General features: G+C 42.9%; 1 protein-coding gene across 1 annotated transcript in view; it reads right to left on the bottom strand.

Moving 5' to 3' along the window:
- LOC112139449 (collagen alpha-1(XI) chain) overlaps positions 1-3,891 on the bottom strand; it is a 58,788-nt gene that overhangs the window by 53,230 nt on the left and 1,667 nt on the right. The gene's annotated exons all lie outside the window — the stretch shown is intronic.

Genomic DNA, 3,891 nt, shown 5'->3' with positions numbered 1-3,891 from the left:
GGGGGGGGGGGGGTGTGTGAGTCACTGCAACGAGAACTCCTCCAATAATAACCACGCGGTTCAGAGAAATGACCATGGAGAATGACCAATTCAGCTTTAGAACACGGGCAAGGTGAGCAGCGTCCGCCTCACAGGAAAGGGTCCTGCTACAAATCTGGAGGAAAAGCGGGTCAAGACCAGCCTCACAGACGCGGCGGGCCCTGCTGCTTACAGCTGGAGGGTGTGTCACTGCGTCTTTCGGTGGATTCAAGTTTGAGTTGGTGTTTGGGTTCCTCCTCTGGTTCATTTCCTGCTCTTCTCCCTGTTATCATTCCAGATCAAACCCCAGAAATGCAGACCGGGTCGTCTGGTCTCGTTAAGGCTCCTCTCAGAGAACCGGGCCGAAGCTGGCTGCAGTAACTGAACCACCACTCCTGGTCCTGGTCTAGCACCGCCAAAGGAGTTTGGTCTAAAACAGAAGCCAGGGCCATCTGGAGCAAAAACTAAATGATGGAAAACCACGTCTGGTCTGGATTCTACCCCCTATCATGGTTTGGACTTGCTCAGGCCAAAGTAGGATTAACTTAGACCGTCGATGCTCTGATGCATCACTGAAAACCTCCTGTTGTCCCAAAGTGTAAACACGCTCCGAAATAAATCCTTTAGTTCTACGTTTGAGCATTCAGCTTCTTTTGACTAAAATCTTTCAGCTTCTTTTGACTAAAATCTTTCAGCTTTTTTGACTAAAATCTTTCAGCTTCTTTTGACTAAAATCTTTCAGCTTTTTTGATTAAAATCTTTCAGCTTTTTTGACTAAAATCTTTCAGCTTCTTTAGACTAAAATCTTTCAGCTTTTTTGGACTAAAATCTTTCAGCTTTTTTGATTAAAATCTTTCAGCTTTTTTGATTAAAATCTTTCAGCTTTTTTGATTAAAATCTTTCAGCTTTTTTGACTAAAATCTTTCAGCTTTTTTGATTAAAATCTTTCAGCTTTTTTGACTAAAATCTTTCAGCTTCTTCAGACTAAAATCTTTCAGCTTTTTTTGACTAAAATCTTTCAGCTTTTTTGACTAAAATCTTTCAGCTTCTTTAGACTAAAATCTTTCAGCTTTTTTGGACTAAAATCTTTCAGCTTTATTGACTAAAATCTTTCAGCTTCTTTAGACTAAAATCTTTCAGCTTTTTTTGACTAAAATCTTTCAGCTTTTTTGACTAAAATCTTTCAGCTTCTTTAGACTAAAATCTTTTAACCTTTCTGACTGAAATCTTTCAGCTTTTCAACTACATTTTTTTAGCTTTTCTGATTAAAATCTTTCAGCTTCTTAATTGTCTTTAAAGTGTTGTTTGCATTCTGAAATAGAGTTTATTCATGTTCGTATTTGTTCTGTTTTTAAGAATAGAGTTTTAGTCTCATGTCTTCTGTCTACTGCTGTATTCAGGAGTCGCCACATCCAATCATCTGCTTTTTTTGAAGCTCCGCCTTTGTCTTCTCCTGAGTCAGAGCCATCGCTCAGATGTTCACCATCACTCCATCCATCATCACAACACAAAACACAGGAGAAAACACTCACGTCCATTAGGAACCTGAACCGGAACGATGTTCAGAACGGACTCTCCATCACCTTCATCATCTTCATCATCTTCATCATCTCCATCACCTTCATCATCTCCATCATCTCCATCACCTTCATCATCTCCATCATCTCTGTCATCTCCATCATCTCCATCACCTTCATCATCTCTATCATCTCCATCATCTCTGTCATCTCCATCATCTCCATCACCTTCATCATCTCTATCATCTCCATCATCTCTATCATCTCCATCATCTCCATCATCTCCATCACCTTTATCATCTCTGTCATCTCCATCATCTCCATCACCTTCATCATCTCCATCATCTCTGTCATCTCCATCATCATCTTCATCACCTTCATCATCTCCATCATCTCTGTCATCTCCATCATCTCCATCATCTTCATCATCTCCATCATCTCCATCACCTTCATCATCTCCATCATCTCTATCATCTCCATCACCTTCATCATCTCCATCATCTCCATCATCTCCATCATCTCCATCATCACCTTCATCATCTCCATCATCTCCATCACCTTCATCATCTTCATCACCTTAATCATCTCCATCATCTCTACGCAACAATATCTACTCCAGGCTGAAGCTTGAATTTTCCTTCTTCAGACTGTCTACTCGTTTATCCTGTTTTATAAAATTGTGGTGCTATAAGGCTCTTCTTTGTTCTGTGTGTGATGGGGAGATGTTTTACTGCTTTTTTGAGTGATTAAGTCCACGTATCCCTGTTTTATATGATCTGTGATTAAACTGACGTTTTAAAAATAAAAAACCTCCATCATCTCCACATCTTCATCATCTCCATAATCTTGCCATCATTTGCATCATCTTCATCCTTTTCTCAAAGCGCTGTTTTATTTATGGATCAGGAAACAAGAAAGACACCAAAGAGAATTGGCTACTGCTAAATTTTATTATTGGTGAAGCTAAACTTGCAGTTCACGTCAGCAGGAAACAATATATTGCAGGTGAACAGATTGCTGATGCGGTTTTAGTTCTATGCAACAATATCCGCTCCAGGCTGAAGCTTGGATTTTCCTTCTTCAGACTGTCTAATCGTTTTTCCTGTTTTAAAAAAAATGTGGTGCTTTAAGTGCTTTAAAAACATATAAAAAAATCTTATCAACTGCTAATGTTTCACAGACAAAGAGGACGGATCATGTATGACACCATCCAGAGGATTCTGAGGTCTAAAGTGGGAGGGGCTTATTGACTGCTGATTACTTTGCCCATCTCACCAACATTTCATGAATTGGTAGGTGGGCGGGACAAAGTTAAGGTAGTTTTGAGCCATGTGACCTGCCAGTCCAGAGACTTTGGCTGGAGCCTATCCCAGCCAGTGTCAGGTGAGGGCGGGGCTTGTTCTGGATGGATGCAGTCCATCTCAGGACCACACAGCCACACCTTTGGGGGCATTTACAGACATTAGTTCGCCTCTGATGCCTCTCACATGGATGGGAGGAACACGCAAACGCCACACAGAAACCACCCAGCTGGGATTTGAACCAGGAACTTCTGGCTGTGAGGCAATAGTGCTGACCACTACACCACAGCCCACCAAAGTCAGAATTGGGCTGATTTTGTTCAAAATAGCCAAAATAGGTGGAAAGTGAAGACAAACAAAAACCACCAGAGCTCTGAAAGGTGCTGATTAGCCGGAGTAAAGCTTCAGCTTCTGATCAGTTTCAGCTTCTGATAAGTTTCAGTTTCTGATCAGTTTCAGATCCCAAATGACCCTGAGACCACAGCTCCCTTTCAAAGTAAAGGTCACGTGAAGCAGATCCTCCATCAGTCTCTGAAATCCTAATATTTATTATTTTGGCTTCAGAGACTTTTTCTGACAAATCCTCCAAATATTTTCCGTTTCTCCGTCAGGTGGAGCAGGAAGTCAGAAATGCTGACCGAGCAGTTCCATGATGCTTTGGGTGACAGGGAGGGGCTCGGGGTGGAGCGACCCGTCCACATGTGGAACCCATTATGGAGCTGGCAGCGCTCCCACCACCCCGACTCCAGCCCCCATCCTGGATCAGAACAGCAGCTTCTGGAGCGGCGAGGTTCTGGAGGACCGGAGCCAGGCAGATCCAGAGACACTCAGCAGACTCAGCAGAACGGACCGTTTCCAGACCGACGGGGAGTGATGGAAAGAGCAGAGCAACAAGGAAACAGCGAGACCCAAACTGTCCGAATAACCGAAGGTTCTTCCCAGAACCGGGCTGCTGGTTCTGAATAACAAAGGAACTGGACTGAGGCTCTTTGTGAGCCTGAGAATGCCCCTCTGCACCACTGCATACCTCAAGGCCTCATATGTTCCAGATGTGG

Source organism: Oryzias melastigma, linkage group LG17 (genome assembly GCF_002922805.2).
Source record: "Oryzias melastigma strain HK-1 linkage group LG17, ASM292280v2, whole genome shotgun sequence".
Classification (NCBI taxonomy): domain Eukaryota; kingdom Metazoa; phylum Chordata; class Actinopteri; order Beloniformes; family Adrianichthyidae; genus Oryzias; species Oryzias melastigma.
The sequence above is the reverse complement of the archived record's forward strand: the minus strand, read 5'-3'. Positions and strand labels throughout refer to the sequence as shown.